Genomic DNA, 25,084 nt, shown 5'->3' with positions numbered 1-25,084 from the left:
CTGAGATGATTGACTATGACTCAGGATGTCATTTGTGACTGTGTATTATGACAGGCTGATTAATCTTGGCCTTATTTATGCCAACTGCCAAACAGTAGAAACGTATAGTCAAGACAAAGCAATAATTTGTAGAGAAAAAAATATGCATATTTTTAGGAAGTCTCCCAGCCAGAAGAAACTAATTCAGTTGAGATTCATGAGCTAATTCCCCCTCATGACATCATCAAAACCTAATGATCTCCCCAAAGCCCCATCCCTGAATACCATCGTACTGGAGTTGAGGATTTTACATGAATTTTGGAGGGCACAATTCAGTCCTTAGTATACAAAACAAAATGCATACTTATAAATGCTTTTCCAATGCATTTGTGCTTTTCTTTACTTACCATGATTTTTGAGTAGTACTAGGAGTATGCAGAGGACATAAAAACAATTAAGACACACATTTCCTGTATACTAAAAAGTGCTGCTATAAATATGCTAGAATGCTCCTTTTGGTCAATACATGTAAGAGCTGGATCATAAGCACATGTTTAGCTCTAGTTTTTCCAAATGGCAATACCAGTTTATACTCTGGCAGCGCTGTGAGTTCCAGTTGGATTGAAATTTTTCAAACAGCAAGAAAATGGCAGCAATTTTCTTCAATGAGAAGAAAATGCCCAGATCCCAAGTTGGTTAATATAATTTTGGTTTTTTCTTTTTGCATCTTAATTTCCTATGAGCTAAAAGACTAGCAATTGAAACAGAAATTACTTTAAGTACTACATATATAACATTACTAAATCACTAGTAAACTATAGCCCTCTTGTCTTGCAACATAAAAATGGCTTTCTCAAGGTCTAACTCAAATGCTACTACTGATAAAGTTTTCATTTATCCTCTCAATTAGTAGTGATACTATTCATTTAAACTCTTCTTCACTTTATGCTGTTCATGTCCCAACTTGTATTTTGGCCACATTGTATAACTTATCTCCTCTGATTCAGTACTGATTCGAGGACAGGGACTGCAGATAGGTAGACTTATCACTTTCACCTAGTTTTTGTACCCTTGCCCCTAGGGAGAGTTTTGAATACTTGTTCAGTGAATAAATTATTTTGATATTTATTGTGATGAGTCCCACTCATTTATTTCCAGCACCATAAATGGAAATAAATGAGTGGAACTGATGTCTGGTCATTTGTTCTCCTTGATTTTAGAGAACAAATGACTAAAACCTTGATCTTATAAAATTTAAGTTTGAAACTCATTTCCAACATGCCCCAGGGAGCAGGGTGTGGGAGAAAATGTGGAAGAGAGGCAGAAGGTCAAGCAATTTTTATTGTTCAAAGGAATGCAGTGCAATATGCTCTCTTGGAGCTCTGGGGATTTAAATATCAGAGGGATTGCTGGCAGCTTGAGTTTGCATATGCAGCACTGTTTGGGAATGCTCATATGGTGTGTGATTGTGCTGTGCCTAGAACTGACAGCGCCATCTGTTCCTTGCTTATTGAGCAATGGGATGTAGCCTGCCCTCTCCAAATGAGCACAAATGCATGTACACACACACACACACACACACACACACACAGAGTGCAGGCCCAACCCCCACTCCAGCCTAAACAGCAAGCACTTGATGGACTTTCCATTTCAAGCTTTAATCTCAGCAGGAAATTCAGATGAGTCAGGTATCAAAATAGAGTCAAAGTGAGATCGTCTTCTTTCATGGAGAACTGTGAGGTCCAAGTGACTAGAAAACCAGTAATCATTGCAGGCAAAGACATTCAGTATAGAAGATGAGTTATAATGACAGATGGCACCAGTCAAAAAAAAAAAAAAAAATCCATAGTAAGAAGTGTGCTGGAAGGGTATCAGTGGATAAGTCAAACACAGGCAATGTAATGAAACAGTGATACGGGATGGTAGAACAACATTACAACTGTAAGAAATGTTAAGAAGAATGGCTTTGTTAACTGCGGCTGTATATCAATCCGTTGTTTGGAAATGGTAGCTCATATCATCTTCATCTTCATCTCTGTCAAAGGGAAGCAATGAAGCTCAGTGCCAGATAGACACAGCTGTGTTGCTGGAGATCATGTGCCATGAACAAAACGGAGAAGCTGAGCGGCATGATTCATGAGCCATTGGTATAGAGAACATATGCCCAGGATTTTCTGTGATTATCTCAATTTTATGTAATTTTTTTCTTTCAAAAAGAATGATTGACTAAAGCTAAAATGACATAATTTAATTTTTACATAAGTCCTTCCACATAAAAAAATGTTCACAAATCAGGAAAAGTTCTTGCTTTTCAGAAATGGAATCCTTATTTTGGATTGAGAGGAAGAACCATCATTACGGTAACCTCAAGGCTGTAGCTATATGTTGGTTTCAAAGTATGAGTAGGTGGAAGCAAAGGTCAATTTTGGCAAGATGTTGGCGTAGTTCATCTGAAAAAAAACCAAAAATCTGACACTATAAAACACAGAGAAATGCTGATAAAATACAAAGAGAACTCTATTAAGTGTATTAACTAAGCTTATAAGATAGTTAAAAGCATTCCTATGGGACCAACCTGGAAAAGAAACTGAAAGCATGTGAAATGATCTTATAAACTGACCCTATGGGAGGCGTTTGCTTTAGAGAGGCAATGAGGGTACTTGTTAGTTTAAGTAATCTAAGGCCTTCAGATTCATGTCAAAGAAGACTAGACCTTGGGTAGTTGGACATAAAAGTTCAAGTCCAAATAGGATATTTGCGTGGTCTCAAAGTACCTACCCCCCCAAAGTGTAGTCATTACAAAAGGAAAAATGGTAAATTTCCAGTGGAGCATCCTGGCAGATATCATGTTAGCCCAGAGATCACATTTAATACCATTGGTCCCTGTATCTTCAATTTCCCCATCCATAGATTTAACCAATCACAGAGCAAAAACACTTGGGAAAAAAGTACACCTGTACTGAACACATACAGACTTTTTTCTTGTCATTATTCCTTAAACAATAGAGATAACAACTATTATCATAGCATTTGCATTGTATGAGGTATTGTGATTAACATAGAGATGATTTAAAGGATACAAGAGGATGTATGTAGGTTATATGCAAAAACTATGCCATTTTATATAAGGAACTTGAACATCTGTGCATTGTGGAATCTGTAGGAGGTCCTGGAAACAATTCAGCTCAGATACTCAGATACCAAGGGCCAAAATTACATATATATATATTTATCTCCAATAGGATGTATTGAGAGGCACACTTCTCTAGAGGTCTTGCCAGTGATGCATAACTTTGGTATGATAATGAAAACATCAAACAAAATCAATGTCCTGCTGGACATTCTACAAAATAATTAAACAGTACTCTTAGAAGATGTCAAAGTCAGAGAAGACAGGAAAAAATGAGGTACTGTCCCAGACTGGAGGAGACAAAGAAGTCATGACAACTAAATGTGAGATTGTAGATTGCAGGGGAAAAAAATCTTTTTCCTTTTATTAACTTTAGTTAATAATATTGAAGCCAGAATTGTGGACAGGCAGTTAGTGTAGAAATAGGGGTTTGGGTCAAATCGAGGAAATGGAGGCCATGAAAGTCATCTGCCTCTGGAAGTTGGAGACTGCCCCTGGGAGAATGGAATGTCAAGGCTCTCCAGAGCCCATTGATTACCAAAATTACCTGCCCTTATCAAGGACTGTAGGCCAGGAGCTGCTAATTAATGATCCTAGCCTTAGCCTGACTGAATCACTTTGCCCTGCTTCCATTTGCTTCTCACTTTATGCATCTCATCTGCAAAACCAGGCCTTGTAACCTAGGCAGGAAGGAGAGATAAGTGGGGAGAGAACTGGAGAACAAAAGAGATCTTAACCTATAAAAGATGTAGGGTGCGCTCACTTCTGGGGATTCTAGAACATCAGCCATGGCCCCTTCTCCCCCTCGGGAGAAGTCTGTATTATAACCTTTAAATAAAACCTGCTTAATATGCTTGCCTTGGTGTGCTTCTCTAGTGTTCAGACTTCAACATTAGAGGGAGCAGAACTCCTCACAGGTAAATGGCGGTATCAATATTGTAAAGGAGTGTGTTCAAGTCAGATATTCATCACTGTGACCAAAATACCTGACATAAACAATTTAAAGGAGGGAAGATTTGCTTTTGGCTGAGAGTTTGAGAGGTTTTGGTTTCAGAGGTTTCAGTCCATGGTCAGCTGGCTCTATTACTTTGAGCCTGAGACAAGGCAGAGCAACATGGCGGAAAGATATGTTAGTATGTTGGAGGAAAGTTACTTACTTCATGGCAGTCAGCAAGTAGAGAGAAAGGAAGGGCCCAGGGACAAGATATAGTCCCTAGGGGCATACCTCCACTCCCTCCAAGCAAGTTATACCTCTAACAGTTCCTACCATCTCCCACTAAAGTCATCAAAGTGTTAATTTGCCAATGGATTAATCCCCTCAGGTCATAATCCAATCACTTCCCTAAAACCCCTCCTTTGAATATTACCACACTGGGGGCCAAGCCTTCAACACATGAGCTTTTGGAGAACACTCCATAGCCAAACCATAACATGAGGTTAGCTTTTTTGATACATGTATTGTGATTAAGATGCTTTATGTTAATAAAGCAAATCTTTATGTAGTCACAGAAGAGGTTACCAAAGGAATGAACTATGGATCTCTATGCTGTTATTGCAATTCTTTAAATCAAAAGTCATCTCCAAAAAATTAACTATTGAAAAAAGAGAAACCAACAGAAAAATGGGTACCAGAAACCTCATTGTAGTTATAAAAGAGTTCAAAAGAAAAAACAAATGGAACGAGAGGAAGAAGAAATGGGGGGGAAGGTGATTGAACCTTTTTATTACATTCGACTCTAATGTGTGGGTGGGGCCTCTTTTTCTCCTTCTTTGCCACCTTTATGTAAGAGGGTGTGTGGGCACAGTGCCCGTTCACTCCTTCCCAGCTGCTAAAGTTACCAGTTAGTGACAAGTCACTGCTAATGGTACTGTAAACACCAGAGGAAGTTGTCAGAAAAGCAGTTATTATCAAAGTTGCAGGTGGCCTGAAATTTCCTGGGAGTGGTTCCTTCTTCCTTTAACTCAACTGTAGGTAGGAACTGTGAATTTAATGGGAACCATAAAAACAACAAGCCATTGAATAAACCATGGACTTCAGAGACTGAAAAAAATGGGAGGAGTTTATAAGACTCAAATGAATCAAATCCAACTAATGATATATTCAATTTTATAAATCAATTACTCTAGGTTTTTTAATACCATTGAAGTTTTTTTCTCTTATATTTTAAAATATAAAAGTGGTGAATAACATTGTTTGATTGCTCTAGAAAGTGCTGCTACTCTCCTTGCAATATGTGGGTGAAATGGGAATTAGGGTAGAATATAGGAACATTTTGACCTCTGACTGCAAATGTAAATGAGCTCCTCACAATTTCCGACAATAGTATTTAACAGGGTGGATGCAGATACAAGGAGTGAACAAGTTTAAAAATGGGGGAGAAATCATAGAACATGCCATTGGAGCTAAAAGGGTCTTCAGAGATGAACTGCTCCAGTCTTTTCACTTTTGATACGAGGAAAATGAGGCCAGGAAAGATGAGTGGTCTTGTCTGAGGCAATACGATGGTGCAGCCTAAATTTCTTGTCGCCTGCTGACCTAATTAAAGGCAAAGATACAGGGGGCAAAATGTGAATAATATTTGACATCAAATCTGAAAACAGCCTTTAAGATGTAAAGTGAAGTAGAAGTGCAGGAATTGCCTTTACTTTGTCAATTCTCATATGACCAAGAGACAAGTCATTTCACTCCCTCCCCAAAGAAAAACTCATCTGTTTTCTTTTTTGAAGAGTTTGAAGTAAACTTTGAAGAAGACACATGAGATGATCTGAGTGACCAAAAACAAAATACACTCACGATAAAAGGAAATAGGATTTTGGCATGAAGACGTGCAACTTCCTTACACGGTCTTTTGTTCTACCATGCTAACAATAGAAGAATGTTGATGTTCATGATTTAATTGATGTGAATTTTTCCCCTGATTTTATGTGATTTATGTAAGTTGCCATGGACTTTTTAGGAGAGCAATAAAGGTACTTTGAAACAAGGTTTTCTAACTGGATATGTAGACTTCATATGTTAACAAAAATAGGGAAGGAGGAGAGAATGGAAAGAGAAGATACTGGGGAAAGAGATTGAGCAAGTTATATTAAGTGTTTTTATGAATATGGCATAACAAATCCCACTATTATGGATGATTATAATATACAAATAAAAATTTAAATAAGTAAATTTTTAAAATCCTACCATTCAAAAGGTATGAAATAGAATGTTAATGAAGTATGCTGGTAAAGGAGAGAGCAAGGGAGAGAGATAGCGAACTAACACAAAAGGTTGAAAATAAAAAAGAACCAAATACTTCAGAAAATACTTACAAAAATTAAAGGCAATGTATCGAACTTTATTCTAGACACCATGCTATAATTCAGATCTGGGGTGTCCCCCAAAGGCCCATGTATTAAAGGCTTAGTCACCAGCATGTAACATTATTGGAGGCTGTGGGAACCAGTGAAAGGAAGTTAGTCACTGGGGATACTCCTCTGAAGGGGATACTGAAACCTAACCCCTTCCTGTATCTTGTTTTTCTTCTCAGAAGTCATGAAGTGCAGAGGCCTTCTTGGCCACACACTCCCACCATGAGGTACTGTGCTGCCAAGACCCAAAGTGACAAGGCTAAACAACCATGGACTGAAACCTCTGAAACCATGAGCCAAAATAAACCTCTTCTCCTTGAGGTTGATTTATTTCATGCATTTTGTCATAGCGATGGAATGCTACCTCAGGCACAACATAAACTTTAAGGTAGCAACTTTATCAAGAATAAAAAATTCAGTTTACTATGAGGATAGAGAAAGAAACATTCACTAACCATGTAACAATTCTAAACTCTATGCTTATAGTAACGTAGCCTCCAAATACATGAAACAGAAATTGATAGCATTCCAAAGAAAATTAACTAATTCACATTTTCCCATTAACTGAAAACTCAATGAAAACCAAAAAATAAAAATAAAACAATGCAATTAGCTAATTTTAGATAGTAATATATTTAGACAATATTCATTTTTTTCATGGGTAAGTGGAGCATTTCAAATTGATGATACACTTAATTATAAAGCAAGTCTTAATATAGCAGATAATCTATATCAAACATGCTACTTTCTCTACAATTAAGTTAGAAATCAGTAATACAAAGACTTAAAAATTTCTCATAAATTGTAAATTTAACAGACTTCAAAGGAGAATCATTACAGAAACAAGAAAGCATTTGGAGCCTAGTTATAATTAAGATGCTGCCTATCAAAATCTAGAAGTTCTAACTAATGTGCTACTTAGAGGGGCATTTATAGATGTATGAGATAAAAGGAAATAGATTTAAAAATAATGACCCAAGCATCTAATTTAAGAAGTCAGAGAAAGAACAGAATAAACCCAAAGAAAGTAAAAAGAAAGAACAAGGGCCCAAATTAATAAAACAGAAGGCAATGTGTAGAACGAATCAACAAAGTCATCGTCTGGTTCTTTGAAAAGACAAATGGATAAATTCTAGCAATATATTTTTTAAAGAATATAAGCTCAAATAAGCAATATTGGGAATAAAAAAGAGGATACGAATATAGTGTGGCACATAGTGAAGGGACGGATGCCATTGCATGTGACTGCTTGAGGTATTAGGAAGTGCCCATTTCAGATTCGGAGCCTCAGCCTTTCCTCAATGACTGCTTCTTTTTTGACTCATTCTGTCTGATATTTTAGTCCCTGAAGTTGATCTTTCCATTTCTCTGTATAAACTCCTCTTCTAGGCTATAGGGTCTGTACGTATGAAATCTGTGCATCTCTCTAGTCAACAGGGTTGTAGAAACAGACTGAAGGGCTCAGTCCCAGAAGCTCAAACAAGACACGAGGCACAACTCTCACCTCCAAACAGGGTTCCCTTGTTAACCCCTTCTAATCCCAGTCCCCATTGTCCCTAAAGCCAGCTCAAGGTTACTTTTCCCCAGATTTGTCTCTGTAGTAATCTCTAGAACAGAAAAAATATTATTTTATTTATGCAGCTCCGGAGACCTGGGGAAAATAGATGTTCTTTCTCGTTGTGTCCTGTGAGGGCTCAGGATCTGCGGTTGTGAAGTGGTTGGTCTTAACGTAGCTTCTGCAGTCGTTCGGTTCACCCCAAGGGCCAACCCCACATCACAGGGGAGGTTTGCAGAGGCAAAGAATTTGCCCAGAACATTTGGTAGCTGTCACTCTTGCAATCTTAATCTAGGTCTGTCTGAGTCAAAATGCTGTCTCTTTTCTTATTTGACTTCTGTTGAGGTAAAATCTTGATTTCTTGTGATACATCACTTCTATCATTATGTGCTATTTATGTCTACATGCTTTGTGTGACTGCCTTTCCAAAATGACACCAACAGAAGTGTCTCTGAATAATGTATGCTAAAGAAGGGTGCTGTTCTCATGGGGTGGTGCATGCCTGCAATACAAGTGGCTCTGGAGACTGAGGCAGGAGGATCACTAGTTCAAAGCCAGCCTCAGCAACTTTGCAAGGCCCTAAGCAATTTAGTGAGATCCAGTCTCAAGATAAAAAATAAAAAGGACTGGCTCAAACCACACAAAGCTTTAACACCTTGACTTCGCTAATGGTACAATAGAAGCGAATGTTAATTTTCTTAACCTGCAACTTTAGGACTGGAGTTGTGGCTCAGTGATTAAGCAACCCTGGGTTCAATCCCTGATATTAAAAAAAAAAAAAAAAAGTGCTTTAAAAAAACTATTTTTTTTTCCTTTTTAAAACCTACATGCATAGTGCTCTCATTAAGCTCTGCAGACCCTGAAAATAAACTTCAGAGTAGGACCATATTTTCTCCATGATTATCTGTCTCCTCACTTCAAAAATAAAAGATGGAGAACTGGACCAAATATTAACACTTTCAGCTCTACTTGCCTAATGGAGTGCATAGTTCAGGGATAGAAATTCCCCTCTGATGTATCTAAACTAAAACTCACAGGGTTCACAGGAGAAGCTATCATGTCTGGGGCTGGCAACTGCCAATTTTCTGCAATACAACAAAAGACTAAAGTTGCAGGTTAAGAAAATTAACATTCACTTCTATTGTACCATTAGCGAAGTCGAGGTGTTAAAGCTTTGTGTGGTTTGAGCCACATATTTGTACTAATCAATGCTATATTTTTATGATATTCTTATGCCACAGAATTCCTGAGAATAAATGTTACTTGTTTTGAGATAGTACAAAGGGGTCGGGATAATGGCAGAGAATAAGATGTGATGATACAGGAGTAAATGAAGATCCCCTTCCTTTATCATTTACTCTTTGCATAAAGAAAACTGGAGCAAGCCCCACTCCTTATTCTGTAGTCTCCCAGTTCTTCCTGTTTCAACTTTCATTTTTGCCCCAGTGTTAAATCTCTGTCTTCCTCACAGCAAGTATTTCCAGTTCTATTCAATCTTAAAATGAGACACATTAAGTGCATTCAACCCTGTAGCCTTTTCCAGCTAGGTACCAGCCTATTTCTTTGTAGTTTCTCAGTCAAGCTTCTTGAAAAATTATACTCCTTATCTCTCCTTCTTCACCTCCAATTGATTTCTCAACCCACAGCAAATAGGCTCCAATTTTTCCTAATCGTTTCACAGAAATCATTCTTACCAAAGTTACCAAGAACCTCCTCTTGATTCAACCCTATGGTCATTTCATTATTCTGAACTGCCTTTAACAAGTGTCAGGGCTGGTCACATCTGCTTCCTGAAATTATTCTCCTAGCCTCTGTAACTGCTGTCCTGTTATTCTCTCCTGAATTTCCCACCATCCTTCTGGCTGCTCCATCCCATTCTCCTTTGCTACTTCTTTCTTGTTCCCATTCCCTCAAAACTTAATGCTCTTAGACTTTGGTTTCTAGTCTTCTTCTGTTTTTGTTTTGCGTCTCATTTTCTGCTCTGAGTGATCTTACCCACTGGGCTTATCTTCCAACTCTCACTTAAGCAATGCCATTTCCCAAATCCCCATTCTTAGCCAGGACCTTTCTCCTGAGCTCCAACCTAGAATACCCAATTGCCTGCGAGCATTTCATCTTGAATACATCACAAGCATCTCAAGTTCAAACCATGTTCCAAATGGAGTTTATTGGGTTGGTTTTTTTTTTTTTTTTTTTTCCTGTTTTGTTTTGATTTTTCTCCAAACCTGCTGGTACTCTTCTGTTTCCTTTGCCAGAAACCCCAAGCTGGAAATCTGGAGTCGTTCTGAACTCCTTACTGTCACTCACTCTCTTGGTCCAGTTCCATGCATTTCTTTTTCTTCCTTTTACCCTACTGCCTTACTTAGTTCAGCTACTCTTCTTAAATGAACTTAACTACTTTAGTGACTTGGAGAATCCTAGCTATTGATCATCTGTGCCATTTATCTCGCTTCCCCTTCTCCCCAAAGTGACCAATGTGACCTGTCCTAGTAGAAGATTTATCCTTGCGTTATGTTCTTGTTTAACACCTGTTAACACCTTCCCACTTCAGAAATAACCCAAACATGAGTTCGATAATTGTTGCTGGGTTGTGTTGGGTAGCTGATTTAAGGGATGACACAGAAAAGGAGAAGCAATTCCATTTGTCAAAAGCTCCCATCATGTGATTCTGTTGAACCGCTGTCAGGTTTGAAATGCTCAGGGGAAGGGGCCGAACCAAAATCACTTGGTCCGAAGGGATTGATCACTCTCAAAGAGCCATTTCTACTAGTGGGACTGTAACCCAAGTAGTATCCTATATTTCTCAGGACTATTGAGAACCACTGATCAGTAGGATCTAGTCAAAATTTAGCGTGTACAGAGGGGCCCTTTAATCTGTCTCTTGGCTTAATTCTCTCTTAATTCCCAGCCCTCTCCAAGAATTCTGTGTCCCAATCTAATGGAGCTATTTATAACTTCCTAAGTTCATGATAGTATTTGGTACCTCTGTATTTTTGCAGATGTTCCTCCTGGATCTTGGATGTCTTTTCTACCTGGAAAACTCCTAACCATCCCTCAGACTACTTTCAAGCATCTTCTTGCTAAATATTTCTAGGCTTAGAAAATCAGAACAAAAAATTTGTCACTCATGCCCATATTCTTCCTGGGACATGTTTCTATTTTTGCACTGTCAATGCATTTTAACTCTTTATGTGTTTCTATTCTCCATTAGCCTTTGATAGCTTTGATATATATTTTTTTCTTTTGGCACCGGGGATTGAATCCAGGGTGATTAACCACTGAGCCACACCCCCAGTCCTTAAATTTATTTTATTTATTTTTTTTTAATTTAGAGACAGGGTATTGCTAAGTTGCTTTAGGGCCTTGCTATGTTGCTGAGGCTGCTTTGAATTCATGATCCTTTTGCCTCAATTTAAATTTAAAAATTTTTTCATTTTTAGTTATACATGACAGTAGAATGTATTTTGGCAGAATGTACATACATAGAGTATAACTTATTCTGTTAGGTTCCTACTCTTGCAGTCACACTGATGTGGAGTTACCCTGGTCCTGTGTACAAATACAAAGATAGGAAAGTTATGACAAATTAACTCTACTGTCTTTCCTGTTCCCCTCCCTGCTCCCTTCCCTTCGTTTCCCTTTGTCTAATCCAATGGAGTTCTGTTCTTTCCCTCCCAACCCTCCCTTGTTGTGGGCTAGCATCCACATATCAGAGAGAACATTTAGCCTTTGGTTTTTTGGGATTGGCTTATATCACTTAGCATGATATTCTCCAGTTCCATCCATTTACCAGCAAATGCCATCATTTCATTCTTCTTCACAGCTGAGTAATATTCCATTGTGTATATATACCACATTTTCTTTTCTTTATCTATTCATCTGTTGAACGACTCCTAGGTTGTTTCCATAGCTTGGCTATTGTAAGTTGAGCTACTATAAACATTGATGTGGTTGTGTCACTATTGTATGATGTTTTTAAGTCCTTTGCGTATAGACAGAGGAATGGGATAACTGGGTCAAATGGTGGTTCCATTCCAAGTTTTCTAAGGAATCCCTATACTACTTTCCATAGTGGTTGCACCAATTTACAGTCCCACCAACAAAGTATGAGAGTACCTTTCTCCCCACATCCTTGCCAACATTTATTAATACTTATATTTTTTATAATGGCCATTCTAACTGGAGTGAGATGAAATCTCAGTGTAGTTTTAATTTGCATTTCTCTAATTCCTAGAGATGTTGAACATTTTTCCATATGTGTTTTGACCATTTGTATTTCTTATTCTGTGAAGTGTTTGTTCAGTTCCTTTTTCCACTCATCAGTTTGGTTATTTATTTTTCCAGTCTTAAGTGTTTTGAATTCTTTGTATATCCTGGAAATTAATGCCTTATCTTGCCTCAGCCTCTTGAGTCACTGGGATTATAGATGTGTGCCACTGTGTCCTAGCCTTTGATATTCTTAAAGACAGAGATAATATCTTAGATATTTTTGAATTTCCAAAACAATATGTAACACATATATGATATTAGATACATTGAATGAGTGAATTCCTCCCAAATATATCCCCAAAAGATTGAATCCCCAAATATTATAAATGAAGTTAAATGACAAGGATTATGCAGTCTTTGATGGAAATGAGTTCAATGATTCAAAAAGTTTGATTAGCATCAATCATTGGTCTTTCTAGTCCCAAATCCTTCCTCTTTAATCTGCTGCTCTCTGGTTCATGGACCATTTGTTAAAGAATATCTATGTTTATGTGATGAAGCTCTGATAGCCAAGTGTTTACAGTATTTATATTTTAGGGACAAAAACAAACTATCTGAAGTATTTCCATCAAGGATCAACTACTATATCTACTAAGGACTCTATTACATACAAGACATTTTACTTGGCATTAAATAGATGAAATAAACATGTCGGCGTTTTGCCCCTAAATCTCTATGCAGCACAGAGATATTTAATTCCCCCTGAATGACTATGCTCAGACCATGAATTCATAGAACACTGACTTTTGGGAAGCCCAAAAGTAATATCTTAGATAATAAATGGTTATTATTCATAGAACATGTACAAACAAGATGACAATAATGCATTTGTTAACAGTTGCCCTCTATTTATGGATAGGAGCCCAAACCGTGCTGCGTGCCAATAGGGGCTATAACAGATTGCAATGATGAAGTAATCAGTGGAGCCAGATCTACGTGTAGTGGTTCATTTATTAGAGCGAGGAGAGCCCTAAGCCTTAATTACAGTTGGTAATGGGGAAAGGTATTGGCTGGACTTGAATTCCTGGTGTGAAAGTAGAAATCACAATCTATTTTCTTCATCAGTGGACCATGCTGACTTTAGGCAGAATTTCATACAATGTTAGCTTAATGAAAAATAATTTTGTTATTTTAAAAAGGGGAAAAAAGCACTTCAGACCAACTAAAATAAATAATTTAAAGTGACATATTGGCAAGAAATTTCACTTTGAATTCCAAGCCCACCCTTTTTCTATGACACTCCAGACTGGATTACCATAAGCAATTGACTGGATTTACAACACGAGTATAAAGTGCTATGGAATCCACCTCACTGACTGATCCTTTGTGTTTTGAATATGCTGTGGTGTGGCAAATAATACACCAATCAAGCATTGTAATAAATGGTATGTTTAAGAGGGTGCCTTCCATCAACACTCCTACTGTCTTAGCATATGAGTGACTCAGGAAGAATGGGAATCTATTCAAGAACCTCAGTAAAGGAGAGCTGTGGTTTAGCGTTTTAGGCAGTTTGAGAAGGGAGAAATAACAATTTCCCTTGATTCCAGTCTTCGTGTGGTAGAGCCTGTGACCTGAAAGATGGAGAAAATGTCAAGAATTCTGCTTTTAAGTTTTTAGGCATGTTCCAGCCAGAAATGGGTATAGCCAAGGCTCTAGAGGCAGTGAGACCTTGGCTGAAACCCAGCTAGGTCACTTTCCACCCCTTAGAACATTGGCACTCTGTTTCCTTTTATAAATGATAATGCCTTAGAGGGTGGCTGTCCAGAATAAATGAAATAATGTATAAGGAGCCTGGCATGGAATGTTCTTAGAGAAGCATTCCACCCTTTTCCTGCTTTAGAGAGGTCCTGGGTTCACAGTGCCTGATGAAGAGAGTGAGACACTTAAACACAAAATTTAAGGACATGGTGAAAAATGTGTCAAACAAGATAAATAATATGATAATGCAATATTTTTAAAAATCAAAATCCATGATGAAGACAATATCAAAATTTCATATGAAGAGAGGATCCAGCCCTCTGCTTGCTTGTCTTAGCCTCACTTGCCTCCCTGTAGCACTGGTTCTGTCAAATTCTGTCTTGCTAGTTTGATATGTTGTTTGCATAGATTTTTCACATTATTTCCATTTTAAAATGTTTAAATATTACTTATATTAATTACTGAGTTTTTTGGTAATCATTACGTTTTATACCTGAGCCAAGCGGGTCTCTTGCCTCCTCCTAATCCCTGCCTGCTTCTTCCTTCCTGCGGGCCCCATGTCTCCAGATCCTTTCCGTTCCTTTTGGAATCTGATATTCTAGTCTCAGGGCTCCTTAACCGGAGACTGGAGGTACAGAGGGAGACAGCCTCTGAAGTTCAGGCCCTTCGTGACTGGCAGACCCCTTTGAAGAAACAAGGATAAAACAAATGTAAACTGAAGGAGGCCACTGCATCTGTTAGGAGACACCTGCACAGAGCCACTGAGCCGCTGAGCCAGGCAGGCTGAGGGTGGAGAGGGTGAGAGCATGGTGCGAGACAATCTGCCCTCTGCACCCCTCACTGCAGAGTGACAGCAGTTACCTAAGCACTGTCCTTTACTAGTTGTGCCATTGGGCAAATCTCTTCCTTACTAGTTATGTCATGTTGGGCAAGTTACTTGAGTTCTTCCCTTTCCTGGTTTTGTTGTGCTATGCAACTTATTTGAGCCCTACCCCTTGCTAGAGGTGGAATTTGGGGGAGTTATTTGAGGTCTGCTCCTGACTGCCTATGGCACCTGGGTAAGGTACTTGGGATCTGCCACTTGCCAGTTGTACCATATTGGACAAGTTTCCTTAGCCACACAGCGAATTAGTTCTGCCGTCTTGAGCGAGATATTTGAGATCTACCCCACTTCTAGTACCACTGTGAGAGAGCCACTTAAGCTCTTGCCCTTACTAGTTGTGCCACCTTGGGAAGTTACTGAAGCTCATTAACAGGCTGTGTTTGGGGCATTTCTTGAGCTCTACCTTACCACTGCACCATCTTTGGAAACTGTGTAAAAACGCTCTGTGCCTTTCCTTCCCCTCATCTGTAAAAGGGGCTTAATAAAGGTGCCTGTCTTGTGGTTATTGTGGAAAGGAGATGAGTTGATCTGTGTCTCATAGATATGAAGTATTCAATGCCTAGTAGAAAGTATCACTTTAAAATGTTTCAAACCTAAACATTTGTTTTTCAAAATGAAAAGCCATTAGAAGTAAAATTATATTTTATTTCATTTATGATGACATGTGGTGGGTTCTTCCAAATAAGAGGCCCCAGACTCACCTGAATTCAAGGGAATTCCAAAGTTCGTAACTTCTGCAAACTTCCTTCTGTCCTGGTAGCCTTATCTGCTGAACTTTCAGTAACAGTTATAATCACTCATATTTATTGAGTGGTTTTTATGTGCCACATAGTGTTCGAAGTTCTTAAAGTGCAGCATTCCATTGAATCCTTAGGAAGTCACCATTATTATTGCTTTCTTTCTTTCTTTTCTTTTTTTTCTTTTTTTTGGGGGGACTCAGCATGGAAACCCGGGGCTTTGCATATGCTAGGGAAGTGCCCTACCCCAGAGCTACATTCCAGCCCTTTTTAATTTTTATTTTGAGACGGGTTTTATTAAGTTTCCAAACCTGGCCTTGAACTCGTGATCCTCCTTCCTTAGCCTCCTGAGTAACTGGGATACAAGTGTGCATTACTATGCCTGGCTATTGTCTACTACAGAGGAGAAAACTGGTGTCCAGTGAAGTTAAGTGATTTTCCTGAGATGTCCTTCAAATAGAGGTGAAATTTGGTCCATCACCCATTGCTTTTACAAATTCTTTCCTTTTAAGATAAAGGACTCCCTGAGAGGAATTACTGATTCCTACTCAGAAGTAATCAACTGTTCAGTGGATTTGTATAGTTAAAATGACAAGTTTTACTTCTAGGTGTCTCTGGACATGGAGATATCCCTGAATAGAATTCTTCTCCAGCTGGGAGCGGAGCCTTGAGGACATTTTTTGCTCTCTACCTGTGCTAGCTGGCAATTTATTTAAAATGTATTGATGTTTTGAGGTCTAAATGCACAAAGGTGCAAGATGGAAGACCATGAATGGGACATCACATCTGGGAAGAATTCTGTCCAATTCTTCACTTCTCCTCTGCATCCCATGTAGGAATTGTAGTAGCTGGTGGCATCCCTGGTTCTGGAGGCCCATAGATAAGAGATTGCAGGGAATCAAGTTGCTCATGCCCATTGCAGACCTCTGTGCCCTGTTACCATCTCTTCTGGTGAGAAGGGGTAAGTCTCCCTCTTCTTGCATGTTAAAGTGAGGGAAAAACCTGCTTATGACTCTATTGCTGTCTTAGCAACAGAGGGGTCCATTGGGCCTAAAGAACTAGCTACTGAGTTTTTAGGGGAACTGCCTGTCCTCGGCACTCATGGAACTGGTGAGAGTCAATCAACCCTTTGACACAGTACTATGATTCCCAGCTGGACTCTGAGGACATGGGGAATTCCACCCTATAGCTTTCCTATTCTCCACCACTGAAAGATCTTTGAATCCAGGAAATAGTGAATGGCACTGGGTGAGTCCCCTGGAAGATATCAAGGTTCTGTTCTCAATTATTTATTAAACATAACGGAGGTTAAGATATAAAGAAGCAATGAAGAATAAAACATATATTTAGGTGCAAACTGAGGAATGAAGAATAAGATTGTAGGAACTGAGAAAGGGCAGAGAGGAGTCTTAAAGATTTCAAAAATATTTAAAAATAATAGTAATGGTTTTGATAGTTGATGTCATATCAAATGCCCCAATGGTACTCTCGATTAAAACTTGCCTTTGATATTCTTCTGAACAGGAAACGTAGTGTTCATTTTTTTTCCTGTGTTAATTATAAGCTGTTGTTTCTACATAGATACTTAAAAGTCTGACATAACCAAATGAAATAGGTAATAATCTTTATGTGCATTGTTTCACATTAATTTAAGATGGACCTTAAATATGATCTCCACTCATTTCTCAAGGAGTTAGCCATTTTATTGATGAGTTAAAGCCTCTTCGTCCTCTTTTTCCTCAGGTAGAATCATCCATCATCAGCCCTATTAAGGGCCTGAGAGGCCGAGGACATTCTAGTCTATTTTGTCTCTGCAGTGGACTTATCTTCCTCTTAGAGTTGCACCCTAGAGTACCACCTGCATTATAGATCATAAGTTCTACCAGGAATCAGATAAAGCAATCTTGAAAACAATAGTTTAGAAGCCATAAATTAAGGAGGAGGCAAACTACTTATCTGCCAGAACTAAAGTTGATAAGACATTCTCTATCCACAAATATTCCCCATAGAAAGGGGAGGGATTTTCTATAAGTCTGCACCTAGTAGAAGTGTTTTATATTTTCAGCCGTAGCTGCCTGTCATTGCTATGTAACTTGGCAAGCTCATAGTACATAATATGTCAACCTATCCTAGGAAGTACTTTTTCCTAGTCCAAATAATTACTACCTGTTACTTTTTAATATCTTTCAAATGAGCTTAACCTTTTTGCCACTTTAAAGTTTACCATTCCCTCCCATTCCCCACCTGTTAAGTTTTCTGTTCAAACATTTTCATATTTTTTTCCCCTTGGTACTGGGGATTGAACCCAGGGATGCTTGAGCCACATCACCAGGCCTTTTTATTTTTTATTTTGTGGGAGGGTCTCGCTAAGTTGCTTAGGGCCTTACTAAGTTGCTGAGGCTGGCTTTGAACTTGTGGTCCTCTTGCCTCAGCCTCAGGAATCTCTGGGATTGCAGGCATGTGCCACCATGCCCTGCTCTTTTCAAGCTCTTGAGTCATATCTGTATTGCTTTTGTTAACACAAGATGTTTCTTACTGACCATATGTTCTTCTGCAGTCCCTAATCCTTAGCAACTCCTATTCCACTTTCTCTGGGCTGAAAATTATGGCCGGAGAAAGAAAGGAAAATGAGAATACCTGATACATTCAACAATTTGCATTTTTAAAATTATTTATTTATTTATTTGAGACTGGGTCTTCCTATGCTGTTGCCAAGGCTGGTCTTGAACTTGCCTCAGCCTACCAAGTGGCCAGGATTACAAGCAAAGGACTACCAGACCCTGTCATATTCAACATTCTTGCTCTGTGACTCCAGTTAGCAAGGAATTCATTGATTTTTGTGTTTCCTAACATGCTTTATGCAACAGCCATCCAAACCCCCTTTACTTCCTCTTACCCCCTTCTAACCTTGACTTATAGGTCAAGGTAATTGGGCAAGTGTTCTCCCATGTACCATTTCTCCACCTAAAATTCTCCTTTTTGTTTTTATTCTCTTCTGTTATATTTTTATTGCTATTCTCTGTTCTGTTTTTATTCCTATTCTCCAATCTTCTGTTTTATTTTTAATAAAATTTGTTGAAGTTTAACTTTTATTCAATAAAACATATCCATTTTAAGAGTACCATCTGATGAATTTTGACAGATGTGTATATATCCATGAAACTAAAATGAAGAAAGATAATTTTTTTCATTGTGTGAAAAGTTACCTCATATCATTCAATTGATCTACAATGCCCATCACGGCTTCAGACAAAGAATGATATGCTTCCTGTCATTATAGATTAGCTTTTGCCTTTTCTAGAATTTTATATAAATAAAATCATACACTATGCACTCTTTGATTTCCATTTTCTTGTGCTCAGCATTCATCTATGTTGTTGGATGTATAATTTTATAAATAAAATTTTATTTGAATTCAACCACGTTTCCTATTTTGAAATCTACTTTAACTGGTAAAAATACAGCCACTTGAGCTTTCCTATAATTACCTTTTGCAATGATACATCTTTTCTCATTCAGTCATGTTTTAACTGTCTGTATGTACAAAGTCCATCTCTTGTAAACCACACAGTTTGCTTTTCCTATTTTAATCTGTCCTGCCAATCGCTGCTTTTAAGAGGGGTGTTTAAATCATTTATATTTAATGTAATATTTAGTATGACTGGTTATAATTTTTTGCTTTGTCCTGTTTCTTCTTTGTTCCTTTTCTCTCTTTTCTAGCTTTTGGAATTGCTATTTGTATAGCATTTTACCTTCTTCTATGTCTCATTGCCAATATGTTCTTGATTCGTTTTGATTGCTTGTACAGGATTCACAATGCTCCTCTTAAAGTTCCCAGTCTACCTTTGAATTCTATACCACTTCTTACATTCTTATAACAGCATGATTTCACCTCCCACTTCTCATCCTTTGTGCTATTTTTGTCATTTATTTTTACTTTTATGTGTTATATAAATGTATTGATTCATTGTTATTAGTTTTGCTTCAAACAGATATTCAACTTTAAAAGAAAACTTTTAAGAGTTCAACATCTCTAGCAATTAGAGAAATGCAAGTCAAAACTACTCTAAGATTTCATCTCACTCCAATCTGAAAGGCAATTATCAAAAATACAAGCAACAATAAATGCTTTCAGGGGTGTGGGGGAAAAGGTACACTCATACATTGCTGGTGGGAATGGAAATTGGTGCAATCATTATGGAAAGCAGTATGAACATTACTCAGAAAACTTGGAATGGAACCACCATTTGACCCAGCTATCCCACTCCTCGGTTTATACCCAAAGGACTTAAAATCAACATACTACAGTGACACAGCCACATCAATGTTTATAGCAGCTCAATTCACAATAGCTAAACTATGGAACCAACCTAGATGCCCTCAACAGATGAATGGATAAAGAAAATGTGCTATATATATATATATGATGGCACATTACTCAGCTTTAAAGAAGAATGAAATTATGGCATTTGCTGGTAAATGGATGAAATTAAAGAATATCATGCTAAGTGAAATAACCCAAGCCCCCAAAACCAAAGGCTGAATGTTTTCTCTAATATGCAGATGCTAATTCACAATAAGGTGGTGGGATAGGGAAGAATAGAGTTACTTTATATTAGGTAGAGGGGAGAGAAGGGAAGGGAAGGGGGATGGGGGAAGGAATGATAGTAGAGTGAAACAGATAATATTACCTCATGTACACATATGACTGCATGACTGATGTGATCCTACAAAATGTATAGTCAGAAAAATGAGAGATTACACTCCATTTGTGTATAATATATCAAAATGTATAAATGCATTCTACTGTCATAAATAAAAAAATAAATAAAAATAAAACTTTTAAAAAGAAAATGTCTTTGATGTTTATTACTCAGGGTCCTTTTTACTCCTTTGTGTGCATCCAGTTGTTCAATTGGTACCATTTCCATTCTTTTCAGTCTGAAGATCTTCCTTTAATATTTTAAGAAATATACATTCGATGGCAGTAAATACTCTCAACTATGTTTGCTTGAAATATCTTTGTCCTCTCTCTCTCTCTCTCTCTTTTTGGTGTGGTACTAGGGATTGAACCCAGGGCCATGTGAAGGCTAGGCAAGTAGGCAAGGGCTCTACTACTGAGCTACCCCCCCATCTCTTTGTCTTCACTCTTGAAGGGAATATTCGCTGGGCATAGAATTCTAGATTGACTTTTTATTTCTTTCAGCAATTTAAAAATATTACTCCATTATCTTATGATTTATATTTGTTCTTACTTATTCCTGCATAATCTTTGTTTTCATATTTATGTTTATTCTATATCATATACAAAAAACATATTTTCCAAAAATATGTTCCCCGTTTTCTTTTGAACACACACCTGCATGTGGCACTTTTGGTGTTCACATTTTTATTAGAAATGCATTTGTGTTGCAGTTGTTCTCCAAGGTGATGTGGACTTTCCCTCTGTGCTCACTCCCTATCGGGCCTCACTGCAGCCCTTTAAAGTCTGTGCTTGAACCAACACTGTGTACGAACATCTAAGACTTTTCCCATTATGCTCTTCAAAATTCGTCCATCCTCCACCTCCCATCCAGTCCAAAGTTCCTTCCACCTTCCCTGGGGTGTGTTATAGGAGCAGTCCACTTCTAGGCCCCGAGTCTTTATTAGATTACTGTGGCTGCTCTAAGGAATTCTCACAAGCTTAGGACTTAAAACAACACAAATTTATTCTTTCACAATACTAAAGACCAAATGACTGAGATCGCTATCAAAGAGCCAAAATCAAGCTTCAGGCAAGCCCACATTCGTCCAGCCTGGAGGCTCTAGGAGAGAATCCATTCCTTACCTCTTCCAGCTTCTGGTGATGGCTGACATTCCTTACCTTGTGGCTCTGCCACTCTGACCTCTGCCTTCATGGCCACATTGACTCCTTTCTGTGTGTTGAGTCTCCTGCCTCCCTCTCTCAAGAATACATTTGGTCACCTTACAGTCACCAGGAGAATTCAGGATAATTTTCTTTTTAGCCATGTAACAATTGCAGGTTCCAGAGACCTGGACATGGAGGGGGGCATGACTCATCCTACAATAACCCCCGTTATTTCAAGTGCAATGATTCCTGTTCTCCCAGCTTCACTGCATGTCATTCCGACACAAAAACATCTGCAATTGTGAGGAAATAGCTTCCCAAGGTGGATTTATGGAGAGAAACACTAGGAAAGCAGGCTGAAGATATCTGTGTAAAATGTTGTATAGGGCATAGGGTATTTTTGAAATTTCTTTGAAATTCAGAGAATTTGGGAAATGACATAGGATTCTTGTATATATTTGGATGAGGAGAATGTGGGAGGTGGCATGAGAGTCATATCTTCACAATAAAAATAATACACACAAGAGAGGGCAATGCTGAAAGTCACCATGTGAACTGGATGTTCAGGCTTCAGAGAAAGTGAGAGAGAGAGAGAGAGAGAGAGATCGATCCATAAATGGGAAAGACAGGACTGAAACAGTGACAAAGAAAGGCAAGGAGAAAGGAATAGAGAAAGGATATAGGTCTCCAGAAAATAGACTAGGGCTAGTGAAGGTTGGCCTCAAATGGGATCCAAGTGGATAAATTGAGAGATCATTTGGTCTGAAATGCTTAAGCTGGTAAATGATATACTGAACTATTCAAATACATGAAACTTAACAGAGAAAGCAAATTATAAGGTACTAAGATTCATTCATGTAGTCAACACTTGACAAGTATTTATTGACCTCTTTCTATGTGCAACTGTGGTACTGTACAAAGGAAAATCATCTCAGCCATGACAAAGCTTATATTCCAGTGAGAGCAACAGGTGGCAAAGAGTAAGAAATAAGTGAGTAGTGTCAGAGGATTATAAGAGCAATGGAGAAAATAAAACAGTGTGAGAGATTCGAGAATAGCAGGAGTAGACTCTTATTTAGAACAAAGTTCTGGTCAAACCTTGCAATAGGTTGGATAGTTAATGTCCCTAAAGGTGCATGTGTTAAAGGCAAGTGTTAACGACTGTGGAACTATTAGAAGGTGGGAAAACTTTCAAAAGTGGGGTCTAACGGGGAGAACTTAGGTCACTGAGGCCATCTCTTCAAAGGAGATTTTGGGACTCCAAGGACTCCTCCTTCCTCTCTTTGCTTCCTGTCAGTTATGTGTTTAGCAGCTTGTTCAACCACATGCATCCTGCCATGATAGGCTATTGTGTCACAGGCCCCAAATCAATGGCACCAAGGAACCATAGACTGAGATTATAAGTCAAAATAAAACCTTCCACCATTTACATTGATTATCTTAGGTATTTTGTAACATTCATAGTTTCAGAGGTTTTGGACCGTGGTCGCTTGGCCCCATTAATCTGGGTCAGTGGTGATATAGCATATCATGGTGGGAAAACATGATGACCTCATGGTGGCCAGGAAGCAAAAATGAGATAGGATAGGACTGTGGTCCCAATATCCCTCTCAGGGGAACATGTCCAGTGACCTAACTTCCTCCCACTCAATCCCATCTCCTAAAGGTTCCCAAACCGGATAGTGGAACAGAATGGCAACCAAGCCTTGAACATATGAACCTTTAGGGTACATTTAAGATGAAAAGTACAGCAGCAATACATGTCTCTTTGAAGAGGCTGTATTTGAGAAGAAGAAAGAATATATGATATGGATTGAGTCAAGTAAAGATCTGGAATAAAGATGTTCCAGATAGAGACAGAGGAACAGCTAGGCAAATAAATGGTGGTACTATTCCATTCCAGGTGGAGAGAAAGGAATCAAATATCTATTTTAGACCTGTTATATTTGAAATAACTATTAAAGTTCCAAGTGGAAATGTCAAGGACTTGTCTATTGAAGTCCAGAATAGAGAAGAGTACTCGGAACTGCAGATTCTAATTTGGAAGTCATTGGGTTTGGATGATAATTAATTTAACTGGCCTGGAGGTGGTGGGATGAGGACAGATAGAGAGCAGGAACAAGCCCTGTGTGCTGAGGCACTCCAGCATTTATGAGTCAGGAAGGGATATGCAGTCACAGATAAAGATACTGGTGAAGAATAAATAAGAGTCCAGAAGAATGTGGAACCCTGGAAGCCATATGAAAAATATTTTTCAAGGGTACACAATTTGGACAATCAGACACACAACTTTTAATATTTACTCATGAATTTAAAAAATTTAGTTGTAGATGGACACATACCTTTTTAAAATTTATTTATTTTTTTGTGATGCTGAGGATTGAACCCAGTGCCTCACACATGCTAGGCAAGCGCTCTACCACTGAACCACAACCCCAGTCCCGTGAATTTTTATACTGTATTTAAAATTAGCATAAATATGCACTGATTAGGGATTGTGTAGACTGTAGTGACTTTCAAGAAGGAGACAGAAACGAAAAACAAAAAAGTAGCCCGAAGACGTTGGTCTGGGAGGGTTACAATCTAAAAAGGTGATTTCCCTTTTACTTTATTGGGTGTGACTATAAAGGAGATCAAAATCTTTGGGGAGTACATGGGACAATACATCTTTCCCATAATACTACCATACAAACAATACCATTATTATCATTCCAATCTCTCCTGGCATTTGTTGATAGAATGCATGGAAGTTCTTTCAATATGTAGACCCTGGAGCTATTGCCTATGTTGAAATCCTGCCTCTTTGCATCCTGTTGTGAGACCTTGACCTCTATCTGCAGCTCAGTTGCCTCAGGTATAAAATGAGAACAGAAACAATGCCCACTCACAGGATTTCTGTAAGGATTAAGTAGTTTACAGAGCATTTAGAACAGTACTTGGTTCAGAGAAAGTTTTACATATGTTATTTAATTGTAACCACATAACCATAAAAAAATCTTATACTCTTGTATTCCAAGTCTTTCTTGCTTCATGTTATTTCTCAATCGTCTTCCATGTGGATTCGCTCTTCTTCACCACTATTTTTAAAGGCCACCTGATGGTCTATGTAGGATAAACAAACCATTGCTGTCTTGCTATACTGGGAATTCTAATTTTTTGCTATTTAATTAGTAAACATCACGGTCCTAAATATTTCTTAAAATACTCATACATTTGGACACATGTATATGTGCGTCCTTCTAAGAGAAAAGCACAGTAGCATAGTCGTTAGAGCACAGGTATGGAGCCAGATTGCCTGGATTTGAATTCCAACTCTGTGGTTTACCAGCTAGGACAAGTTGTTCATCCTTGCTGTGAAACAGTCTCCTTGTCTAATAATGCCTTCTTACCTCAAGGCCGTGGTGAGGATCAGCGAGTTAATAGATGTCAAGTGCAAGAGCAGTACCTTTCTAGTACTAAGTATTCAATACATGTCAGCTATGTATTTACTTTGGAATATCACTCAAAGTATACTATTTTGTAGACGTATAATTACTAGCTCAGAAGTCACACCCATCAGGAAGGTCACTACTTAAAAAAAAAAAAAGTTAATATCAAGTGTTGGTAAGAAAGTAGAGAACCCGTGTGCATGGCA

Source organism: Sciurus carolinensis, chromosome 5 (assembly GCF_902686445.1).
Source record: "Sciurus carolinensis chromosome 5, mSciCar1.2, whole genome shotgun sequence".
In the NCBI taxonomy this organism is placed as follows: Eukaryota; Metazoa; Chordata; class Mammalia; order Rodentia; family Sciuridae; genus Sciurus; species Sciurus carolinensis.
This window is presented reverse-complemented; position numbering follows the sequence as displayed.